A 26615-nucleotide genomic window follows, 5' to 3' on the forward strand; every position below is an offset into this window, starting at 1 on the left:
TATATTTGTACCATGAATAGATTTACGTGGACCCCGACTTAAACAAGTTGAAAAACTTATTGGGGTGTTGCCATTTAGTGGTCAATTGTAGGGAATATGTACTGTGCAATCTACTAATAAAAGTTTCAATCAATCAATCAAAGAACATTCCAGAGCAAGAAAAATCCAAATTCGATGCCCCTGCACTAAGTGTAGAAATTAAAAAGGAAACAAGCCAAAAAAAAAGATAAAAGATAGAGGTCGTCACCTGAAATGGTTTTCACTTCATCATGGAGAGAATGCAAAGAGTGTGCAAAGCCGTAATCAGAGCAAAGGGTGGCTATTTTGAAGAAACTAGAATATAAAACATATTTTCAGTTATTTCACCTTTTTTTGTTAAGTACATAACTCCACTTGTGTTCATTCATAGTTTTGATGCCTTCAGGGATAATCTACAATGTAAATAGTCATGAAAATTTTAAAAAATGCATTGAATGAGAAGGTGCGTCCATTGCGAAGCGACCTGAATGAGAATCAGCACCTCCAAGTCCGAGTTCGTGGTTCTCGCCCGGAAAAGGGTGGAATGCCATCTCCGGGTTGGGGAGGAGACCCTGCCCCAAGTGGAGGAGTTCAAGTACCTAGGAGTCTTGTTCACGAGTGGGGGAAGAGTGGATCGTGAGATCGACAGGCGGATCGGTGCGGCGTCTTCAGTATTGCGGACGTTGTACCGATCCGTTGTGGTGAAGAAGGAGCTGAGCCGGAAGGCAAAGCTCTCAATTTACCGGTCGATCTACGTTCCCATCCTCACCTATGGTCATGAGCTTTGGGTCATGACCGAAAGGATAAGATCACGGGTACAAGCGGCCGAAATGAGTTTCCTCCGCCGTGTGGTGGGTCTCTCCCTTAGAGATAGGGTGAGAAGCTCTGCAATCCGGGAGGAACTCAAAGTAAAGCCGCTGCTCCTCCACATGGAGAGGAGCCAGATGAGGTGGTTTGGGCATCTGGTCAGGATGCCACCCGAACGCCTCCCTAGGGAGGTGTTTAGGGCACGTCCAACCGGTAGGAGGCCACGGGGAAGACCCAGGACACGTTGGGAAGACTATGTCTCCCGGCTGGCCTTGGAACGCCTCGGGATCCCCCGGGAAGAGCTAGACGAAGTGGCTGGGGAGAGGGAAGTCTGGGTTTCCCTGCTTAGGCTGCTGCCCCCGGGACCCGACCTCGGATAAGCGGAAGAAGATGGATGGATGGATGGGTGGTGCGTCCAAACCTTTGGCCTGTATTGTATATTAAGTATATTTAAGTAATACTGTTCCATATTTCTCCATTTATTTTATTCACTAAGGGACCATGCTTTAAAAAACCTGGTATTAGATAATAAACTTTTATTAGGAATGAAAGACTATCGTTGCTAAAGTTGAGCCACCGTGTTGGCCGCTGTGTAGTGCAAACATAACACAAACATAATATGAAGAACATTCCAGAGAAAGGAACATAAAGTGCATCCGAACTCCAAGCCCTGCACTAAATGGAGAAATTTAAAAGGAAACAAGCCAACGAAACGAGATTATAAGAAATCCCAGAAGCAGGCTTTGGATCACTCTTGACTAAAAGCAAACAAACATTCACAGCCTCTTTTGAATAATGTTAAATATATTAAGTATATTTAAGTACTACTGCTCCATAGTTCTCCATTTTATTGGACTTCTTCAGGTTTAATCTCCTGAAGCCCTTAGCCCTCAACTAACATCAACAAATACGTCTGAGATGCCTCAATGTTAAGACTAAATGTGAGCTAAGCAAATCCCTTGTCAGTGTCAATAGTTCTCCATTTTATTTTATTCACTCAGGGACCGTGCTTAAAAAATCCCAGTATTAGATTATTAACTTTTATTAGGAACGAAAGACTATCGTCGCGACAGCTGAGCCACCGTGTTGGCCGCTGTGTAGTGCAGACATAACATAAACATAATATTAAGAACATTCCAGAGGAAGGAAAATAAAGTGCATCCGAACTCCAAGCCCTGCACTAAATGGAGAAATTTAAAAGAAAACAAGCCAACAAAAGGAGACGATAAGAAATCCCAGAAGCAGGCTTTGGGTCACTCTTGACGAAACGCAATCATTCACAGTCTCTTTTAAATATATTAAGTATATTTAAGTACTACTGCTCCATAGTTCTCCATTTTATTGGGCTTCTTCAGGGTAAATCTCCTGAAGCCCTTAGCCCTCAACTAACATCAACAGATACGTCTGAGATGCCTCAATGAAAAGACTGAATGTGAGCTAAGCAAATCCCTTGTCAGTGTCAATAGTTCTCCATTTTATTTTATTCACTTGGCTTTAAAAATCCCAGTAATAGAATTTTTACTTTTGTTAGGATTGAAAGACTATTGTCACGACAGCTGAGTCAGACTAACGCTGTGCAGTGCACACATTAAAAAAAACACAATATTAAGAACATCCCAGAGGAAGGAAAATAAAGTGCATCCGAACTCTAAGCCCTGCACAAAATGGATGAATTAAAAAGGAAGCGGGCCAAGAAAAGAAGAGGAAGATAAGGAATCCCAGAAGCAAGCTTTGGCTGACTCTTGACTAGACGTAAACATTTATAATCTCTTTCAAATATCGCTAAATATAATTAGTGTATTTAAGAACCGCTGCTCCATAGGGTTCAGGTTTTACCATGAATTGATTAACGTGGACCCCGACTTAAACAAGTTGAAAAACTTATTGGGGTGTTACCATTTAGTGGTCAATTGTACGGAATATGTACTGTACTGTGCAATCTACTAATAAAAGTGTCAATCAATCAATCAGTTCTCCATTTTATTGGACTTCTTCAGGGTTAATCTTTTGAACCCCTTAGCCCTTGACTAACATCAACAGATAGGTCTGAGATGTCTCGATGAAAAGACTGAATGTGAGCTAAGCAAATCCTTTAACAGTTCCAATATCAGCACTATTTAAAGATGGACGACAATATCTATTCATAACTTTTATGGACAGAATTTCTAGGCGCAGTCAAGGCATTGAGGGGTTCCGGTTTGGTGGCCACGGGATTAGGTCTCTGCTTTTTGCAGATGATGTGGTCCTGTTGGCTTCATCTGGCCGGGATCTTCAGCTCTCACTGGATCGGTTCGCAGCCGAGTGTGAAGCACCTCCAAATCCGAGTCCATGGTTCTCTCCCGGAAAAGGGTGGAGTGCCATCTCCGGGTTGGGGAGGAGACCCTGCCCCAAGTGGAGGAGTTCAAGTACCTAGGAGTCTTGTTCACGAGTGGGGGAAGAGTGGATCGTGAGATCGACAGGCGGATCGGTGCGGCGTCTTCAGTATTGCGGACGTTGTACCGATCCGTTGTGGTGAAGAAGGAGCTGAGCCGGAAGGCAAAGCTCTCAATTTACCGGTCGATCTACGTTCCCATCCTTGGGTCATGACCGAAAGGATAAGATCACAGGTACAAGCGGCCGAAATGAGTTTCCTCCGCCATGTGGCGGGGCTCTCCCTTAGAGATAGGGTGAGAAGCTCTGCCATCCGGGAGGAACTCAAAGTAAAGCCGCTGCTCCTCCACATGGAGAGGAGCCAGATGAGGTGGTTCGGGCATCTGGTCAGGATGCCACCCGAACGCCTCCCGAGGGAGGGGTTTAGGGCACGTCCAGCCGGTAGGAGGCCACGGAGAAGACCCAGGACACGTTGGGAAGACTATGTCTCCCGGCTGGCCTGGGAACGCCTCGGGATCTCCCGGGAAGAGCTAGACGAAGTGGCTGGGGAGAGGGAAGTCTGGGCTTTCCTGCTTAGGCTGCTGCCCCTGCGACCCGACCTCGGATAAGCGGAAGAAAATGGATGGCTGGATGGATGGACAAAATCTATTTGGGCCTTTTAGAAAATCCTTTAATAAATGCCATGAATCACTGAAAAGAGCACTTCCTGCTATTATATTACCTCACGAACTGCAGTAACTCAAAATGTACAAAGCCCAGTCTGAGGACTGTCCCAAGTGAGGCCCAAGGCTTGTTATTTACAGGCCTGTGGGATATTAATCATGAGCTTAAAAAAAACATCAAATATTGCATTTTGTTTGGCTCGCCAGACATCAAAATAATGAAACCTTACAGTTTTACAAAAAGTACATCTGATTTGTTGGATGGTAGATCCCTTTTTAAAGCTGATATTTTAGTCATTGGTCATGAGGCCCCGAGGGAGAAACATCTCTAAACTGTCTTTTACTCCATCGCTTGAAAGTTAAAAATGCGGGCGTCGTTTTTTACTTTGAGCTTTGTTTTATACCAGCACATTAAATATATATAGAAAAAATGTAAAGTGTTATTATTTTAATAATATTTATTTTATTATCAGTCCCATAGACCGGTGAAATACAGTCTGGTGTGCTGTGGGAGATTATCTAATTTCACCTATTTGGGTTAAAACATTTTTTACAAATCAGTAATTGTCGTCTGCACATTATTTGTTGTTGAGTGTCTGTGCAGTCTAGAGTTCGGCAGAGTAACCGTGTAATACTCCTCAATGTCAGTAGGTGGCAGCTGGTAGCTAATTGTTTTGTAATGTCGGAAACAGCGGAAGGCAGCATGAAGGTAAAAAGGTGTCTAATGCTTAAACCAAAAATAAACAAAAGGTGAGTGCCCCCTAAGAAAATGCATTGAAGCTTAGGGAAGGCTATGCAGAACCAAACTAAAACTGAACTGGCTACAAAGTAAACAAAAACAGAATGCTGGATGACAGCAAAGACTTACGGTGGAGCAAAGACGGCGTCCACAATGTACAGCCGAACATGACATGACAATCAAAAATGTCCCCACAAAGAAGGATAAAAAACAACTGAAATATTCTACATTGCTAAAACAAAGAAGAGACGGGAAATATTGCATGAAACTGCTACAGGAAAATAAAGAAAAAAGAGAAAAAGCCAGCAAAATAAGAGCACAAGACAAGAAGTAAAACACTACACACAGGAAAACAGCAAAAAAAAGGCCAAATAAGTCAGGGTGTGATGTGAAAGGTGGTGACAGTACACCTACTTTGAGACAAGAGCTATATTGATGCATGCTGGGTTATGCTTTAAAGTCATATACAACAACTTCTTACCGTCACTGAGTTTGTTTTTTTTAATGATTTCTGCTGGTGGTGTGCTTCGAAATTTTTTCAACATAAAAAAAATGCCTTGGCTCAAAAAAGGTTGAAAAACCCTGCTATAGACCACTTTAATGCCCTGCTTTCAGGTGGTCCTAAAATGAGTATTGCACCTTTACAACTACTCCAAAATTCAGCTGAAGGTGTTCTGACGAAGACCAGAAAGCAGGCCCACATTACACAAGTTTTAAAATTGCTGCATTGGCTCCCTGTGTGTTTCAGAGTTGATTTTATGGTTCTTCTTATGGTTTACAAATGCCTTTAAGGTATTGGGCCTTCTTGTCGTAGAAAATTGCCTCTATCCTACGAAACCTTCGGAACCCTGAGATTCTTTATTCTTAATTATAGTTTTTACTATTTGTACTTATTTTATTATTTTTGCTTTCCAGCATTTCCAGATTTGTTTTGAATGTATGCATTCATATCATCATTGCAAATTATGCTAATTACTCGATGACGTCATGGTGACTACGTCCATAACCACGCTCCCACAAACACAGGTATCTTGTCAGTTTAGGGGAAACCCTGTAACTGTGCGCAGGATAGCGGAATCATTGACATTTTGGCACTGTTCAGCTTGTATTACCTAAAAAGAAACATGTAAACCAGGGGTGTGTAAAGTGTCTGAAGCTTGTATTTTTACTGGCCTTCAGCTATATCTAATTATAAAATTCATTATCACTAAGCTATATTATATTGTACACTAATGTGTTTGTCGCCTATAAAGCAAAGCTTACGTAGCTTATCCATCCATCATCTTCCGCTTATCCGAGGTCGGGTCGCGGGGGCAGCAGCCTAAGCAGGGAAGCCCAGACTTCCCTCTCTCCAACCAGTTCGTCTAGCTCTTCCCGGGGGATCCCGAGGCGTTCCCAGGCCAGCCGGGAAACATAGTCTTCCCAACGTGTCCTGGGTCTTCCCCGTGGCCTCTTACCAGCTGGACGTGCCCTAAACACCTCCCTAGGGAGGCGTTCGGGTGGCATCCTGAGCAGATGCCCGAACCACCTCATCTGGCTCCTCTCGATGTGAAGGAGCAGCGGCTTTACTTTGAGCTCCTCCCAGATGGCAGAGCTTCTCACCCTATCTCTAAGGGAGAGACCCGCCACCCAGCGGAGGAAACTCATTTCGGCCGCTTGTACCCGTGATCTTATCCTTTCGGTCATGACCCAAAGCTCATGACCATAGGTGAAGATGGGAACGTAGATCGACCGGTAAATTGAGAGCTTTGCCTTCCGGCTCAGCTCCTTCTTCACCACAACGGATCGATACAACGTCCGCATTACTGAAGACGCCGTACCGATCCGTCTGTCGATCTCACGATCCACTCTTCCCCCACTCGTGAACAAGACTCCTAGGTACTTGAACTCCTCCACTTGGGGCAGGGTCTCCTCCCCAACCCGGCGATGGCACTCCACCCTTTTCCGGGCGAGAACCATGGACTTGGACTTGGAGGTGCTGATTCTCATTCTGGCCACTTCACACTCGGCTGCGAACCGATCCAGTGAGAGCTGAAGATCCCGGCCAGATGAAGCCATCAGGACTACATCATCTGCAAAAAGCAGAGACCTAATCCCGTGGCCACCAAACCGGATCCCCTCAACATCTTGGCTGCGCCTAGAAATTCTGTCCATAAAAGTTATGAACAGAATCGGTGACAAAGGACCCTAACCCTACGTAGCTTATAAAATAGCATATTTAGAGTGACAGGCAAATTTTTATTTTCTCTCGCATACAAAACATTCTAACTTGGATCGTTTCCCTGGCTTGGAGACTCTCCTGAAGGCCAGTGCAGCGAAGGTACAACAAACTCCCTTCTTGTCTCTCATGGACACACACTTGTTGTTGTTGACTTTGGACTAGCGACTGCACGACATCAAGGCCGCAGGACAGAGACACACTGCAGGCTTACACAAAAACATGCATCCACAAAAATATACACCACCCTTCCAATCCAACGCCCTCGACGCAAATCCCATAGGAGTGATGAAAGGATGGTCAGTGCCTGAGAGCTGCGGCCTACCACCACGACCCCGAACTCCCTTCCCTCTGTTTCTCGATATCTGGACATGTATGTCGTAATATGTATATGTACTTTGCTAATGAGGTTTTTTCCCCACTCCAGACTGGGCCCCCTTAGGAGCCCAGTCTAGATTGTATTTTTTTACCCATCCTTCCTCAGCGTTTTACCTTTTTCCCCATCTTTTACTGGGCGCCTTGTGGCGACGCATCAGCATTCCTGTTCTGTAACCTGGTACAATGTTTGTTTGTCTCATCTTGAACGGGTTTGTGCTGAAAACAAAGTTTTGTTGTACGTGTGCAATTACAATAAAGACCTATCTATCCATCTGTGTTATTGTTGTCATCACGCACAACAGCAGCTCCAACTTCGAACAATTTATTTTGCAACTTTGAGGCATATTTCGATCCGTTTATTTTTGACCTTCCGCCGTATATTTGGAGTTACCGTCATATTGCATTGAGTCATGATTGCTTCTTGATGATAACAATGGCATGGTAGAAAGCACAGGGCGCTAGCTCATTCTTGAATGTATGCAGTGCTTGAAGCGATGTCGTCGTTAGAATCCCACAACTGCAGTCAATTAACAGCTATGCTTTCATCTGTCTGTACAGGACCCGTGTTAGTTTAAGCCGCAAGCAGAGCACAAAAAAGAAAAAGCTTACGGCTCCCTGGCTTCCTGACCTTTTTTGTGAGCACCTGAAAGGCTTTAGGTTAATTAAAGTCTTTAATAGCCTACATGTGTTGATTGAGATAAAACTGACTTTTTTTCTCGTTATTTACCTAATGTACTGGTAAACATGACTGAGTGTAGTAGGCAAGGGCAAGGCAAGTTTATTTATAAAGCACAATTCGTACACAGGGTAATTCAAAGTTCTTTACAGAAAATTAAATGGCAGAATTAAAAAAAAAAATATATATATATATATATATATATATAAAATAATCATTAAAAAAAAAGTGCCTTAAAAACATTATAAAAATTACCATTATATAAATACCGAAACTATAACATTATTGTTTTATAGTTTGATCAATAGTATGAATTAGGGTTGTACGGTTTACCGGTACTAGTATAGTATGGCGGTATCATGTTAGACCCGCTCGACATCCATTGCTTTCCTCCTCTCCAAGGTTCTCATAGTCATCATTGTCACCGACGTCCCACTGGGTGTGAGTTTTCCTTGCCCTTATGTGGGCCTACCGAGGATGTCGTAGTGGTTTGTGTTGTGGTTTGTGCAGCCCTTTGAGACACTAGTGATTTAGGGCTATATAAGTAAACATTGATTGATTGATTGATACTAATGAATCAAAAACGGTACTACACTCTGTTTTAAAAGTACCAGTGCGCCATTTTTATTTTTTTAACGAGCATGACGGCACGTCGTGACATTGCTGGTTTTACGAGCGGAGGAGCATGTTCGGCAGCGCACAATGACAGAGTACTTACAAGCAGACAGTGTGCAGACAAAAAAAAAAGGGAAAATGGACGCATTTTGACTTAAAAAACTAACGATAAAGGTGAAGTTATAACACTTAAACACCCTCAGGAAGAGGTGCTTTAAAACATGGCTAGCTAGTTAGCAGCTAATGTCCAACTGAAATCGGCAGTGTTTTAGCTACTTCTAAATCACTAATCCTCATCTCCATGACAACAAATAAAAGTAATGTTCTTACAAGTATCATCCCTGCAGGACGAGGATTAGCTAAACATGCTTCACTACACACCGTAGGAGGATACAATAGCTCACAGGCGTCACCGAACTTCAAAGTTCCACTGGGGTTGAGGTGCCGGACCATAATAGCTGAATAGACAAGTGTTTTGTCAATGACAAATCTCTAACCAACACATTTTACATAGGAATGAGGCTATTTTCAGTCATGCCTGCTTACAATATCACAACAATCACATGGTTATTGTCAGTACTGTCAGAAAACCAAAACTAAAACCAACTACAACCAATGCTAAAAATGGTTATACTGGTAGAAAATAAGTAGAGCATGCTTAGCAGACTAATGTACGGCCATTCTGCACTTACAGAACCCCTACAATTCGAACATATTCCGAAGTCCATTCGGACTGGACACTGGCCGAGAGTGGAGTCGGCTCTCTTGGTTGCTTTGATGGGTCTGCTCCTGTCTCTGGCCACCCTCCCTCCACCCCAGCGGACGATGGCGTGGAACACCGCAGAGGCCACCACAGTGGATATGTTTCTTTTACTTTTTATTCATAGCTGTACGTCGAAGTGTCTGGTTGTATCTGCTGCTTTAATGTCTTTAATGTCCTATGTGTTCTTTGATGTTTCCCTCTTACACACATGTAAGAGGGATGTGTACTATGGCTATGAGTTGTTGTTTTTTTCCCTTGGCCTCAGTCTGCACCCCCTCTCCAGGGCCCAGGCTAAGACCGATTTTTTTATTTTATTTTAATCTTCTATTCCCCCCCCCCCCCCTTGTCTACCTGTATCTCATCTTTTTTTGTAAGGGGCGCTGGAAGCCGGCAGACCCGTCAGCGATCCTGTTCTGTCTCCCTTTAATGTTTGTCTGATCTTGTGTGGGATTGTGCTGAAAATTGTAATTTTCCTGAAGGAACTCTCCTGACGGAATAAATAAAGTACTATCTAATCTAATCTAATCTAAGTAATTAAAGGAGCAACAATGTAAACAAATGCCATGGGTGGATCTACACCTGACATCCACTGTAATGATACCAAGTACAAGAGCATAACTAGATTAGATTAGATTAGATAGTACTTTATTTATTCCGTCAGGAGAGTTCCTTCAGGAAAATTACAATTTTTAGCACAATCCCATTCAAAATCAAACAAACATTACAGGGAGACAGAACAGGATCGCTGACGGGTCTGCCGGCTTCCAGCGCCCCTTACAAAAAAGATGACATACAGGTAAACAAGATAGAAGATTAAAATAAAATTAAAAAATCGGTCTTAGCCTGGGCCCTGGAGAGGGGGTGCAGACTGAGGCTAAGGGAAAAAAAACAACTCATAGCCGTAGTACACATCCCTCTTCCATGTGTGTAAGAGGGAAACATCAAACATCAAAGAACACAGAGGACATTAAAGACATTAAAGCAGCAGATACAACCAGACACTTCTACATACAGCAATGAATAAAAAGTAAAGGAAACATATCCACTGTGGTGGCCTCTGCGGTGTTCCACACCATCGTCCGCTGGGGTGGGGGGAGCATGGCCAGAGACAGGAGCAGACCCAACAAAGCAACCAAGACAGCAGACTCCACTCTCGGCCAGTGTCCAGTCCGCATGAATTAGCGAGGATACGTCCAAGGAGACTGAGGTGTCCGACACCTGCTCACCCAGCCAAGACACCGCCAAGCCTCTCCGTCCCAGCGCTCAGTGCTAGCTCTGCAGCCCTGTCCCCTCATCCGCATCTCCTCCAAACAGACTCCGGTGTGGCAGACACCCAGCAGCTGGTCTCCATGGCCAAAAGGCTCCCGGGAAGCAGATCCAGAAGTCCACAAAAAAAAAAAAAAAAAACACCACATAGGTCACGAAAGTGCCACCCCTTGTCACACAGTCCCAAAGGGTCCCGGACCAAAAGGCAAAAAAATATAATAACACATGAAAACAAGAGGGAAACACAAAAGGATGACACAAGAGCACAAAGATCCTGCCAACAGCCGCCACTACAGCAGCGCCATTTGGAAGAAAAAAGTAGATAGTGCTGGTGCCTATCTCAGCTACAATCATGCGGAAGGCAGGGTACACCATGAACAAGTCGCCACCTCATCGCAGACAATTTGGTAACAGTACCAAGTTATTGGTATCGAGACAACCATAGTATGAATACTACTATAGCTTAATAACATAATGATAATATATCCTACACATTTCATGCAGACAATTAGATAACACAGCAGTGTTTTTCAACCACTGTGCCGCGGCACACTGGTGTGCCGTGAGATGCAGTCTGGTGTGCCGGGGGGGGGATTATCTAATTTCACCTATTTGGGTTAAAAAAAAATTTGCAAACCAGTAATTATAGTCTGGAAAATATGTGTTGTTGTTGAGTGTCGGTGCTAACTAGAGCTCGGCAGTGTAACCGTGTAATACTCTTCCATATCAGTAGGTGGCAGCCGGTAGCTAATTGCTTTGTAGATGTCGGTGTGCAGGTCAAAAGGTATCTAATGCTTGAACCAAAAATAAACAAAAGGCGAGTGCCCGTAAGAAAAGGCATTGATGCTTAGGGAAGGCTATGCAGAACAAAACTAAAACTGAACCGGCTATAAAGTAAACCAAAACAGAATGCTGGACGACAGCAAAGACTTACTGTGGAGCAAAGATGGCGTCCACAAAGTACATCCGAACATGACATACCAATCAACAATGTCCACACAAAGAAGGATAGAAACAACTAAAATATTCTTGAGTGCTAAAACAAAGAAATATCGCTTAAGACATGAAACTGCTACAGGAAAATACCAAAAAAAGAGAAAAAGCCACCAAAGTAGGAGCGCAAGACACGACGTAAAACACTACACACAGGAAAACAACAAAAGTGCAAATAAGTCAGGGTGTGGTGTGACAGGTGGTGACAGTACACCTACTTTGAGACAAGAGCTATAGTCATGCATGCTTGGTTATGCTTTAAAGTCATATCCAACAATTGCAACAATGACTTTTTACTGTCAACCGAGGTTCATTTGTTAATGATTTCTGCTGCTGGTGTGCCTCTGCATTTTTTCAACGCAAAAAATGTGCCTTGGCTCCAAAAAGGCTGAAAAACACTGGTCTACAGACCATTAAAATAGCAGTCATAGCCAGGCCAGTAAAGGGTTAAACTCATTTCAGAGGTCAAGTTATTCAGCTCAAATTTCGAGAACTTCACAGCTATGGTCGGTTACACAGGATATTTATACATTCTGAAAGCATTGTTTTACACATTACTGCATACATTATCACATTGGAATGTGTGGCATTGTGTCATAAACAAATATTAGGAACACATTATTAGGAAGTTAAACAGGTTTTAGGCACTTTAAGTGGCGTTAAGACGACGCAAAAGAAAGGTTGCAGTGCTGCAAAGGCGGCTTGCCCACATACATACACAAATACAGTACATACCTACATACTCAAAGTTTGTACAGCCACACACTCATTCACTGTACAAACATACATGTACATATACACACACTGTACAAACATACATATACACATACATGTATAAACAATAACAGTGCAATACGTTTTTTCTAGGGGTGGGCAAATTAATGCGTTAAATATGAGTTAACTCATCAATCTATTAACGCCGACAATTATTTTATCGCACATTTGCGTATGTTGTTTACATGCTTTTATTTCGTTAACGCCTTTTCTTAACAAGATGGCGTCGAGGGGCTCTTGGTAAAGATGCAACATTTGGCAAAAATACCGGACAATTCTACAAATGTCATGGCTGGCTTACAGCGTGGTCACTCCGGGATCACTTACGACCGCCAGACAATTCTGAATGTGGATAGATCGGGCCGTTTTGGACTGAATGACGCGTGCTTGCTAGACCGGCTAGCTAGCATGGGAATACTTTGCCGGCTACATCCAGCGGCCTGTGAAGCAGCGGAGTATATGTGTTGTCTGTCTATTTATGAATAATGCAGACGAGGAGTGTTGGCTGAGTTCTTAACGTTTGCTTTCAGAGCGTGCATATCACAACATACAAGATGCCGTCATGGCGACACAACCTATACCGGGCTACCGCGCATGCTCGTCACTCCTGTTGCATGCTGGGTAGGGTAGTTCTTTTAATCCCTGGCTCATAACATCACAATATAGTACCATGTATATGCGTTCAGTTTATCAAAGCACCAAGCAAACAATCGGAAAATTCCCATCATATCAATTCCTAGACATGGTCATAATTATTTTAAGTGCACTACGCAGAATAAACACAACATTATTAATATTGCTACTACGGATAATTTGATCAAAAATTCCCTAATACAGCCCACTACCTATAATATAGGTTTTTTAAACATAAGATCCCTGATAAAAAATTTTTTTTCTGCTGTTACCTCAGAAATTGCCTGTTCAGATGTTATGATTGTGGCTCAGAGATTTGTATGTAGATTATATTTATTTTCCATAACAAACAGGATAACTTAAATACCCTGGCAGTGGCAATAAGCTTAAATGTTTGTATTTGCATTTTTTGAGTTGATTTTCATAAAATATGCTATTTAACTGCGACTGTTTAACAAGGACTGATTTAAATTGTGTTTGCACAACAAATGTTTTGGCGCTTTTGTTCATGGGGGAGAATATTCCAATAAAGGTGCACTACACACTACTTTTGAATTCATTATTGGGCTTTGCGTATACAATGCAGTTAATCACGATTAATCAGAGAAATAGTGCGATTAACTTCGATTAAAATTTTTAATCGTTGCCCAGTCCTAGTTTTTTCATAACATGCTCACTACTGCCTACTTTGTCTTGTTATATTCTTATTTTACTGTTATATTTTCATTCCCATTGTTGCTCTTTATTTTTTATTCTTATTGTAATATTTCTCTATTTTGTTTCCACTTAAACCCCCATTATTTACTTTTTACTTTAATTTAAATTGATCTCAACTCTGTACACTGCTGCTGGAATTTTAATTTTCCTGAAGGAACTCTCCTGAAGGAATCAATAAAGTACTATCTATCTATCTATCTATGTACATATACATTCACTGTACAAACATACATATACACATACATATACATTCACTGTACATACATATACACATACTGTACATGTACATACACATACTGCACATATACATTCACTGTACAAACATACATACATATATACTACATACTGCACATATACATTAACTGTACAAAATTACATACTTATACAAGTACATATACAAATACATATACATACATACACTCATGCACATAATCACGTTTCATCAAACATAAATTAACGTTCTTACCCTAGGGTAAGAACGTTACTAACAATAACTGGATAACACATGGCACACTGACAAAGCTTGACCTATTGTTACTATAACAATCTACAAGGTTAATATAGGTTGCTTCTCTTTCTTCCCCTCCATTCGTCTGCTTTCTTCTGTATCTGTAGTTATTGTTACGTATATGGATTGTTGCATTTGATTGTTGATAACAGAGGTAAATTATTGGTATTATTCATGCTCAATAGTGCTATTTCTATTGATCCATTTGTAGTGTAATAATGCTCATTGTCATTTCTGTATTATTTTTTTATTTTGCTAACTGCTTCTTTGCTGTAACTTTTACCATCCTGTTTGTACATAATATCCTATTTGCTGATGTTGCTCTATTGTTGTTATTGTTGTCTCTGCTGTTGTGGTTTTTGTCTCTGTCTTATCCCCCTCTTGTCCCCCCTCTGTCTTCCTTTTTTTCCCCCCTCTTTCTATCCCCTCCTGCTCCGGACCGGCTGCACAAAATGATAATATAAATACATTTCATAAAGTCAAATACAAATAAGGCAACAAGAGAAGTATCCTACACTTGTCTTTTGTGAAGTCAATCAATATTGGCATCTACATCAACTATATGATTTGCCTGAGAAGCTGGACAGGACAAAAAAAAAAAAAAAAGAAGGCGGCCCGCCTAGGCCGCACCTCCTTCCCGCCTTGCTGCTGTGCACACACACACGCACACACACACACACACACACGTGCTGCCAAAAGTCAGACAGGCGTTGATGCAGACAAGCAGAGCATTTCAACTATTGAGGATCTTTGGTGGACCAATGTGACAGGACCACCTTAGACTTAAGACGCTGACTGGTAAGTTCTGGATCTTCTCTGTAAGAACACTTTTTATTGCTCTGGGGTGATTTGGAGAAAAATGTGCGGGTAATCTAATTATAGTCGCATCATTTGTGGCAATATAGCCGCCGTGCTGCATTTTTATTTCTAAAGTGTTGTGTTTAGGAGAAGTGAGGATGTGGAGTGTACTTCAACACAATGGATGCTCACTTGAGGATTTACAAGGTGCCTTATTTTTTTTCTTCCTCAGAAGAGGAAAGTTGTTCTCTGTCTATCGCGTTGTGAGACTCGCCCACTCCACCCACAGCAGACATATGAGCACATTGCCAAATATACTGGCAAGACATGTCTTTGCATCTGGTTTAACGGGACTAAGTATTTAAGGAGTCCTGGGATATAAAAAGTATGTCCTGTTGGGAAGGGGGATCATCTCTGATCAACCCCAGCTGTTCACTACTGTACCACGCATGAAGAAATGTGTCTCTATGCACATATGTTGGCAGTCCTGTGGTCTATTCACTGTCCACTACTGTACCACACATATATACAAACCCCGTTTCCATATAAGTTGGGAAATTGTGTTCAATGTAAATGTAAACGGAATACAATGATTTGCAAATCCTTTTCAACCCATATTCAGTTGAATATGCTACAAAGACAACATATTTGATGTTCAAACTCATAAACTTTATTTTTTTTTGCAAATAATAATTAACTTAGAATTTCATGGCTGCAACACGTGCCAAAGTAGTTGGGAAAGGGCATGTTCACCACTGTGTTACATCACCTTTTCTTTTAACAACACTCAATAAACGTTTGGGAACTGAGGAAACTAATTGTTGAAGCTTTGAAAGTGGAATTCTTTCCCATTCTTGTTTTATGTAGAGCTTCAGTCGTTCAACAGTCCGGGGTCTCCGCTGTCGTATTTCACGCTTCATAATGCACCACACATTTTCCATGGGAGACAGGCCTAGACTGCAGGCGGGCCAGGAAAGTACCCGCAGTCTTTTACTACAAAACCACGCTGTTGTAACACATGCTAAATGTGGCTTGGCATTGTCTTGCTGAAATAAGCAGGGGCGTCCATGAAAACGATGGCGCTTAGATGGCAGCATATGTTGTTCCAAAACCTGTATGTACCTTTCAGCATTAATGGTGCCTTCACAGATGTGTAAGTGACCCATGCCTTGGGCACTAATGCACCCTCATACCATCACAGATGCTGGCTTTTCAACTTTGCGTCAATAACAGTCTGCATGGTTTGCTGCCCCTTTGGTCCGGATGACACGCTGTCGAATATTTCCAAAATCAATTTGAAATGTGGACTTGTCAGACCACTTTTCCACTTTGCATCAGTCCATCTTAGATGATCTCGGGCCCAGAGAAGCCAGCAGCGTTTCTGAATGTTGTTGATAAATGGCTTTGTCTTTGCATATTAAGAGCTTTAACTTGCAGTTACAGATGTAGCGACAAACTGTAGTTACTGACAGTGGTTTTCTGAAGTGTTCCTGAGCCAATGTGGTGATATCCTTTAGATATTGATGTCGGTTTTTGATACAGTGCCGTCTGAGGGATGGAAGGTCACGGTCATTCAATGTTGGTTTCCGACCATGCCGCTTACGTGGAGTGATTTCTCCAGATTCTCTGAACCTTTTGATGATATTATGGAGCGTAGATGTTGAAATCCCTAAATTTCTTGCAATTGGACTTTGAGAAACGTTGTTCTTAAACTGTTTGACTATTTGCTCACGCAGTTGTGGACAAAGGGGTGTACCTCGCCCCATCCTTTCTTGTAAAAGACTGAGCATTTTTTGGGAAGCTGTTTTTATACCCAATCATGGCACCCACCTGTTCACAATTAACCTGCACCCCTGTGGGATGTTGCAAATAAGTGTTTGATGAGCATTCCTCAACTTTATCAGTATTTATTGCCACCTTTCCCAACTTCTTCGTCATGTGTTGCTGGCATCAAATTCTAAAGTTAATTATTATTTGCAAAAAAAATATATTTATCAGTTTGAACATCAAATATGTTGTCTTTGTAGCATATTCCACTGAATATGGGTTGAAAATGATTTGCAAATCATTGTATTCCGTTTATATTTACATCTAACACAATTTCCCAACTCATATTGGAACGGGGTTTGTAGATGTGTCTCTATTCACATATTTGGTCTATTCACTGTTCACTACTGTACCATGCATATATATATAATATATATATATATATACATATATATATACATATATATACATACATATATATATATATATATATATATATATATATATATATATATATACACATATATATACATACATATATATATATATATATATACATATACAAACACACACACACATACATACACACACACACATGCTTTGGAGCCCCTGCCTCGAAAGAAAAATAATGTTTGCCCTCATGCCCTTCCAATTAGCCATGGTGCCCTAAAATATGAACCCTCCTTTAAGGCAACACTTGCCTTGACCTTAAAAAAGTTCAAATTCAAGGCCTGACAGAAAGCTAAACATTTCAATGTTTTGTTCTAATAGCTAAACATAAACAGACATACCACGGGTTACAAGTGTCCAAGCGAACAAGTTTTTCGGGATAAGAGCAATCTCTCGACTAATTGTTATGCTTTTGTTGTTGACAATGACAACATTGTTGTTGCTAATTATTACGAGCCTAGCTAGCGTAGCGGATGTCACAGTGAACCCTGGAAAATCAGACTAAAACAACCGGTCTTACCTGCTAGCAATAGTTTATAGCTAGAGATTGACATAACCGTAGCACAAAACTTAAGTGTTTCAAGGCCATTGGAACAAAGAAAAATGAATGTGAAAGATAGTGCTGAGAAGAAGCGGAAGATGTTCATTGAATTGAAGAAAGAAATCACCAAGAACAACAATATAATGAACTTAGTGAAGCAGCCGAACCTTAGCATGGCTAGACAGATTGACATTGTCACCATCTTGTGGAGAATGTAAGAAACTCAGGTCAGTGTCCATGATGTGTATATTCTTGTCATCACAACCACATCATTTACGTATATGACCCAATCCAAACAACCCTTCCGCAACCCAGAGAGGACAAGCGGTAGAAAATGGATGGATGGCTGGGATTGTTGTACCCTCCATGATGTCAGAGCGGCAATGGCTTAGTTTTAGCATCTTTAATGCCCAGAATGTCTCAGAGTGGCCGCCTGCATCTTTCAAGCTTTCTGTATACGGCCTTTGTGAAAATTGGTCTGATTGAAGTTCCAAGACAAGACAAGCATATGCCTAGAATAGGGATGTCCCGATACAACTTTTTCACTTCCGATACGATACCGATATTGTAGCCTTGAGTATTTGCCGATACCGATATCAATACGATACGATATAGGCACGAATCATACATATATTTATTCCTTATTTTGTTTTGTAGAATGTTAGAAAAGGCTTGATAAAGTGATGTTACTGTTACTGATGTTGTAGTGTTAAAACAGAAAACAATAGTCAGCAAGAGTAGGTATAGGAAAAACTGACCCATTTATTATTAACCAATTGGTTACATTAATTTTAACCTTCAACATAAGAGTATTACCTCAACAAATCCAATAAAAACAAAATGTTATATTTAAAGTGCAAAATAACCACTAATACCAACATAATTATACAATTGAAAAGAATAAATTAAAAATAAATTAGAAGACCCTGAAAAATAACCTAAATAAATCAAAAAAAAAAAAAGTTTTAAAGTGCAAACAATTCAAGTTCACTTCAGTTATTTTTTTACTGTCAGCATATGTTGGAAACAACTGTGGGCAGGGACAAAAACCACAAAAACAACACAATATTGTCCACTGTCCAACTGCTCTAAATTAAGAGTTCACAGCTCCAGTTTCACTGACTGACTATGCCCAAAACAATGTAGTAATTACTCTTAGTCTTCACTGAAGAATAGTGTAAACACAATAAACATATCACTCTAATAACAAGAGCATAAAACAAATAATAATCAATCAGTGCTGACTACCCTTACTACTCCTCCTCCTCCTTCTCCACTTTCTGCAGTGCGAGCATGATGTGGAGATTTTTTTTTAAGAAGATAAGAATTTCGGCATGCTGTGAGTTAAAATACTTCCACACAGCCGACATCACTACACTTTGCTGAGCACACGCGTTGTCGTTGTTGTGATCACGTGGGCTGTGCATGCTGGATCAGAGACGCTCTTCTTCCGCGGCCGCCACCAACGTTAATTAAGGGGCATTGCCGCCACCTACTATGTTGGAGTGTGATCAAACCAGTCACCTATTATAGAAGTGCTGCAGCGGCAAAAGGACATCTTATATCGGAGCGCTTATATAGGAGTTTTTAGATTCAGTCCGATAAAATCCGATATTCACTTTTTTGGCTAATATCGGACCGATTTCCGATATCAATATCGGATCGGGACATCCCTAGCCTAGAAGTCAAAAGCAGAACAAAAATAGCGTAACAATAAGCTTGTCCAGAATATCACAATTTTACTCATCACAACACATCGTTCATGGGTCCAATGGAGTTGCACTACTTAGCAGAGTCTATTCAAAAGAGTGTATATTTTTGTGCAAAGTGACATGGCCAAGTACTGACCTGGCATGGATGTTACTGTTTTCAGCCGTTTTTGCAAGTTTTATCGTCAGCAATTGTGTCGATATACACTCAATTTACACAGCTAGGGGGTAATAATAAATGGTAGAGTGATTAACTGTGGTAAAAGGCCTGATGGTTAGTTTGTTTATTGAATGGATCCCCATTAGCTGACGCCAAGACGACTGCTAGTCTTGGCAAATAGGAGCATACAAAGAATGCATGCATTACCAAACAAAAATACAACATAAGATAAAAAAGCTGGTTAAACCCCGTATTAAAAATTCACATCATGTGGGCAGCTGCCATAGGTTTATCTTCAAAGCTGTCATGAATAACGATTTACTTTGTGATTGTAGCTGAGATAGGCTCAAGCACCCCCCCGCGACCTTGAAGGGAATAAACGGTACAAAATGGATGGATGGATGGAGATTAATGTGAGATGGCAACCGATTCCAGAATGATATACATCTATACCTGACTGTATGTTGGACGAGATTGGTCCTGGGAGCAGGAAGTGCCAATTAGCCATTACTGTTATTCCTAGTGTCATGCATATGTGTTAGTTGATTTTAAAAACTGTTTGTAAAAGTAATCTGGTTATTTATCTAACATGATCGTTCTAAAGAACATAAGGAGACTAGAATCCATATTTTGTTCAACAGACAATCAGGACAGGCATGGATGCTTAAATGAAATATTAGTGCGAAAAGAACATTTTAGTACCAGTCTAGCCGCTCTGTTCTGAACAAGTTGCAGTTAGTTCAGTACAGACTTAGTCGTAGCGGACCATACTATAGGACGGTAATGAAGATGACAGAAAACCAAGGACTGTATGACTTGACCCATCGATGAGGACGTCAAGTATCGTATTTTTCGGAGTATAAGTCGCACCTGCCGGAAAATAAAGAAGGAAAAAAACATATATAAGTCGCACCGGAGTATAAGTCGCATTTTGGGGGAAATTTATATGATAAAACCCAACCCCAAAAATAGACATTTGAAAGGCAATTTAAAATAAATAAAGAATAGTGAAGAACAAGCTGAATAGGTATAGGTTATATGAGGCATAAATAAGCAACTGCTATGTTAACCTAACATATTATGGTAAGAGTCATTCAAATAACTATAACATATAGAACATGCTATACCTTTACCAAACTATCTGTCACTCCTAATCCATAAATCCCATGAAGTCTTATACGTCTAGTCTCTTACGTGAATGAGCTATATAATATTATTTGATATTTTACGGTAATGTGTTCATAATTTCACACATAAGTCGCTCTTGAGTATAAGTCGCAAACTATGAAAAAAACTGCGACTTATAGTCCGAAAAATACGGTAGGTGGAGCACTTCCTGACCATGGCTAAACCCATCTATCCATTTTCTACCGCTTATTCAACCTCTTCCCATTTTCATCAAAATACCATCAATATGATCAGACCATGACAGTTGACTGTCTAATAGAACACCAAGCAGTTTTGTTTCTTTAACCTGCTCAATAGGTATATCTGACATTGAATCATGAAGCGGAGGGTCATCAACAAGCATATCCAAAGAGTGCTAGTTAGTATTACTGTTTTGAATTAAAATGATCATAATACCGTGACTAATAAACACACTTTAATAAACTCAGACTGTCGACACTGCTCATTCACTGTAAAGCAAGTTGCCGCTAGCCAGTTAGATAGCTGAAAGGCCATCATACAGGAGAAATGAACACATTTCCCAATTCAAAACATTAGCCCAATGTAAACTTATAAAAAAATACATTGAATGCTGATATTGAATTGTGCACATTGAACCTACAAGCTGTGCTCTTTTAGCGCAAAGTGAGGAATAAACTGTACAGTACAGGCCAAGAGTTTGGACACACCTTCTTATTCAATGTGTTTTCTTTATTTCCATGACTATTTACATTGTAGATTGTCACTGAAGGCATCAAAAAAAGGTGAAATAACTGAAAACATGTTTTATATTCTCGTTTCTTCAAAATAGCCACCCTTAGCTCTTATTAGGCAAAGGAACCAACGAATGCTAGACACCTCTGGGAGCTTCTTCAAGACTGTTAGAAAGGTGACTACATATTGAAGCTCATGGAGAGAATGCCAAGAGTGTGCAAAGCAGTAATCAGAGCGTGGCTATTTCGAAGAAACTAGAAAAAGTTATTTCACGTGTTCATTCATAGTTTTGATGCCTTCAGTGACAATCTACAATGTAAATAGTCATGGAAATAAAGAAAACACATTGCATGAGAAGGTGTGTCTAAAATTTAGGCCTGTACTGTATACTAAACGGAATGATGAAAACAGAAAGTGGACATACGTGACATCACAAACTGGAGGTGAAGCTCCCTTACACTCATTTTTTCTTTACAATTAGGAAAAAAATACAATTTTAACCAATTAAATTTTAGATGATGAACATATCTAAGACTAAAATGAAAATAATATGTCGGTATTTATTGTTTATTCTGCCAAAAAAGTATTTGTGTGTCTATTTTTTAATAACACATTGTTAAAACAATTAAGTATATGTATAAGTAGTCTTTGAGCACATTCAATAATACTGTGATAACAATTGTAAATATGATAATATTGGTACATATGATGATATTGGTTAAAATAGGGTCCCTGGTTCAATCCCCACCATCACGTCCGTTGTGTCCTGAGCAAGACACCTCACCCTTGCTCCTGATGGGTGCTGGTGTTCCTAAAAGTCAGATATACCGGCCCCCAGACACATTTTGTTCCGTAAATTAGGGCCCCAAAATAATTGTCCAGGCCTGGGTTAGAGTGTCCGCCCTGAGATCGGTAAGTCGTGAGTTCAAACCCCGGCCCGAGTCAGACCAAAGACTATAAAAATGGAAGCCATTACCTCCCTGCTAGGCACTCAGCCACAAGGCTTGGAATTGGGGGTTAAATCACCGCTGCTGCTCACTGCTCCCCTCACCCCCTTGATCAAATCCGTCCATCCATTTTCTACCGCCCATTCCCTTTCGGGGTCGCGGGGGGCGCTGGCGCCAAATGCAGAGGATAATCTCATAAAAACCTTGTGTGTGTGTGTGGGACAATCATTGGTACTTTAACTCAAATAGTCAAAAAAAAAAGAAAAACGCATTATATGAGAAGGCGTGTCCAAACTTTTGGTCTGTACTGTATGTTTAATTCTTGTGTAAAGTTCATATTGTTGTTACTCAGCCAGTGTTTGTGGGTCTGATGGACCCCTTGCATTTTGTGGCTTTTAATGCCTCACAGTCAAACACTTTTATGGTAAAATACTGAACAGATGGATGGATAAGGTAAACATCTGTTCAGTATTTTATAGGGGTGTAACGGTACACTAAAATTAGGTTCGGTACGTACCTCGGTTTAGGTCATGGTTCGGTTCATTTTCGGTACAGTAAGAAAACAACAAAATATAATTTTTGGGGTTATTAATTTACCTAATTTGTAACCAATGGCATAACATACATATTCACACAGGGTCCTTTGCCAGGGTTAATGTGGTCAACATATATAAATTAAAAACTAAATAAGATAAGGCTCAGAATGATTTCTTGACAAAACCTTTCAACAAATAAAGTGCTTTTTTCGATTGATTGATTGAGACTTTTATTAGTAGATTGCACAGTACATATTCGCTACAATGGACCACTAAATGGTAACACCCCAATAAGTTTTTCAACTTGTTTAAGTCAGGGTCCATGTTAACATTAAACTGCCTCAAGTTGTTGCTCAGATGAAATAAAATTGACAAAACGTTTCTTCTACATATTAAAAGTGCAACATTAAACAGTTTCAAGTCAACTCAGTCTCAGATTAACTTTTCTTTTCCCCCCAGGTTGGCTAACTTGGCAGTAAGATATATGGGCTCATTGTTCTTCCACCATAGAAGTGGGTCAAAATGTAGTTTATAATGCAACTTGGACATAAATCTGCTGTTATAAAAACATTTGTTATTGCTTTAGCCCTGCATGACTCGACCGAGGAGAGGCTGCTTAAATGCGGTGGTGACGCTTCAAATGGGTTAGCATGTGTTATGAGAGTAGTGTATGTGTGTGTGTGGCCCTTTAATATGTGACAGCATGTGAAGTGAGTGTGTGGGCGAGCGAGGTGAGGGAGCGGTAGGTGAGTGCGGGGAGTTGGCTAGTGTTTTGTTGGATTGGCTGTGTGCAAGACCTCAATAAAGCCACGATTTGCAACTAATCACCGGATTCTTCATTTACCCTGGAGTCCGGAGCTGTGGAGACCCGGGTAGAAAGAAGGGTGTTGCCCCCGAGAATACATCAGCCATGGAGGAGTGTCTCCCCTGCGCTCCTCGAGCCGGAAGCAGGAAAGGTGCAACACATGTTTGACGTGTTGTCAGAAGCAGCTGCTGAACAATGTTGGCAAACCGCCGTCCTCCATTGTTGTATCGCGCAGCCAAAGTGTTCCCAAACGGGAAATCTTAACGAGGCAGGAGGGTCTTCCAGGTCTGGCTTTTACATGTTGTCCTAGTCCGGTCGCTGCTAGCATGTGTACTCGTTCGGTACACCTCCGGACCGTACCGAAACGGTTCAATACAAATACACGTACCGTTACATCCCTAACATAAAAGTGTTTGATTGTGAGGCATTATGATGTGGGCTCTGAACCGAGACACTTGTGATTTAGGGCTATATCAATAAACATCGATCGATTGACATTGATTGATTCAAAGCCACAAAATGCAACGGGTCCATCAGACCCACAAACGCCGGCTCCTCCTGTCTAGGCCTGCTGTGTGTGTGTGTGTGTATTATGCAAAATATCAATTACACACTTCTATTACCCCGGGTCCACTAGACCCAGACTTCTTATATGTAATAGAAATGCATAGGAGGGGGTGTATGGTCATTAAATGTGTATTCTGATATATGTCCTTCACAGAAAATGAGCCAAACTCAGTGAGTCTCAGTTTGAAAAATTAATTAATTATATATTTTCTCTTTTTAAAAAAAAAAAGGAAAACGATATGCAATATGTATTATAGCACTTCACAGTATCCCATTCATGCTGGACTACAAACCACAATCCAAAAGTGGTAACTGTGCATATTAGTAAGAAGCTATAAGTAGAATAGAATAGAATAAACTTTATTGTCATTATATTTGCATATAACGAGATTAAAGACTCCAACTTAAGGTGTGGTAGTGGGGTGAAAAAAATGACATAAGAGGTAATAAAGGGAAAACTAACACTTGAAATAATCAATCAATCAATCAATCAATGTTTACTTATATAGCCCTAAATCACTAGTGTCTCAAAGGGCTGCACAAACCACTACGACATCCTCGGTAGGCCCACATAAGGGCAAGGAAAACTCACACCCAGTGGGACGTCGGTGACAATGATGACTATGAGAACCTTGGAGAGGAGGAAAGCAATGGATGTTGAGCGGGTCTAACATAAAACTGTGAAAGTTCAATCCATAATGGATCCAACACAGTCGCGAGAGTCCAGTCCAAAGCGGATCCAACACAGCAGCGAGAGTCCCGTTCACAGCGGAGCCAGCAGGAAACCATCCCAAGCGGAGGCGGATCAGCAGCGCAGAGATGTCCCCAGCCGATACACAGGCAAGCAGTACATGGCCACCGGATCGGACCGGACCCCCTCCACAAGGGAGAGTGGGACATAGGAGAAAAAGAAAAGAAACGGCAGATCAACTGGTCTAAAAAGGGAGTCTATTTAAAGGCTAGAGTATACAGATGAGTTTTAAGGTGAGACTTAAATGCTTCTACTGTGGTGGCATCTCGAACTGTTACCGGGAGGGCATTCCAGAGTACTGGAGCCCGAAATGAAAACGCTCCATAGCCCGCAGACTTTTTTTGGGCTTTGGGAATCACTAATAAGCCGGAGTCCTTTGAACGCAGATTTCTTGCCGGGACATATGGTACAATACAATCGGCAAGATAGGATGGAGCTAGACGGTGTAGTATTTTATACGTAAGTAGTAAAACCTTAAAGTCACATCTTAAGTGCACAGGAAGCCAGTGCAGGTGAGCCAGTACAGGCGTAATGTGATCAAACTTTCTTGTTCTTGTCAAAAGTCTAGCAGCCGCATTTTGTACCAACTGTAATCTCTTAATGCTAGACATGGGGAGACCCGAAAATAAACAGACTACTATCCAATAAAAATAATAAGCAATTCTGTACAATATACAAACACGATAGAAGTACAAAATACAAATACTGTACAATATACAGAGCAAGACAGGAGTACCGAAGTAATAAATAATCAGTGACGGACGTATTGCACTGGAAGGGTAGTATTGCACAGTAGGGTATTAGGGCATTATATTGTATAGGGGTGAATTATTATTATTATAAGTTAGAGTTCAACATGGTGACAGCTTTGGGAAAGAAGCTGTCTCTGAGCCTGTTTGTTCTGGCTCTGATGCACCTGTAGCGCCTGCCTGATGGTAGCAAGTCGAACAGGTGGGAGCCAGGGTGTGTGCTGCCCTTGGTACTGTTTTTTGCTCTGTTGAGGCAAACGGGAGTTGTGTAAGTGAATCAGGGAGGGCAGAGGACAGCCGATGATTTTTTTGTGCCGACTTTATGACCCTCTGAATCGCCTGTTTGTCTGCTTCAGTGCAGCTGGCGTACCACACTGTTATGCAGTACGTCAGCAGGCTCTCGACAGCCGAGCGATAGAAGGTCACCATCAGCTGCCTCTCCAGTCTGTTCTTCCTCAGCACCCTCAGGAAATGGAGTCTCCGCTGGGCCTTCCGGATGACCGCAGTTGTATTTTGGGTCCAGGACAGGTCAGCAGATATGAGGGTGCCCAGGAACTTGAAGGAGCATTATTATTATATTATTATAAGTCATTATTGGACAGCGTGTTCTCAAAGATGAACCAAAATAGATGCGCGACTTAAGTTGATGGGTTCCTTCTCGTGTGTAAAAGCGGCGTTGGAGAGGCGAGTGCCTCCCACTCCGGTGGTAAAGGGGTGTGCCATGTAGCGTTAGGAAGGTCTGCATGCAACTGTTCAGAAAGTCAGCAGCAGATAAAAATTCATTTCGCAAAGAATGTTGCATGAAAGTTTTACGCAA

The 26615-nt window shown here is 41.2% G+C and overlaps 1 protein-coding gene across 3 annotated transcripts in view; it reads left to right on the forward strand.

The window, feature by feature from the left end:
* Positions 1 to 14796: 14796 nt before the first annotated feature.
* thrap3a (thyroid hormone receptor associated protein 3a) overlaps positions 14797 to 26615 on the forward strand; it is a 36096-nt gene continuing 24277 nt past the window's right edge. For all 3 annotated transcript variants that reach the window (XM_061915115.1, XM_061915117.1, XM_061915118.1), the window contains exon 1: positions 14797 to 14935. The gene's annotated coding sequence lies outside the window, so the exon portion shown is untranslated. The remainder of the gene's footprint in view (positions 14936 to 26615) is intronic.

This window comes from Nerophis ophidion, linkage group LG11, assembly GCF_033978795.1.
Source record: "Nerophis ophidion isolate RoL-2023_Sa linkage group LG11, RoL_Noph_v1.0, whole genome shotgun sequence".
Lineage (NCBI taxonomy): Eukaryota > Metazoa > Chordata > Actinopteri > Syngnathiformes > Syngnathidae > Nerophis > Nerophis ophidion.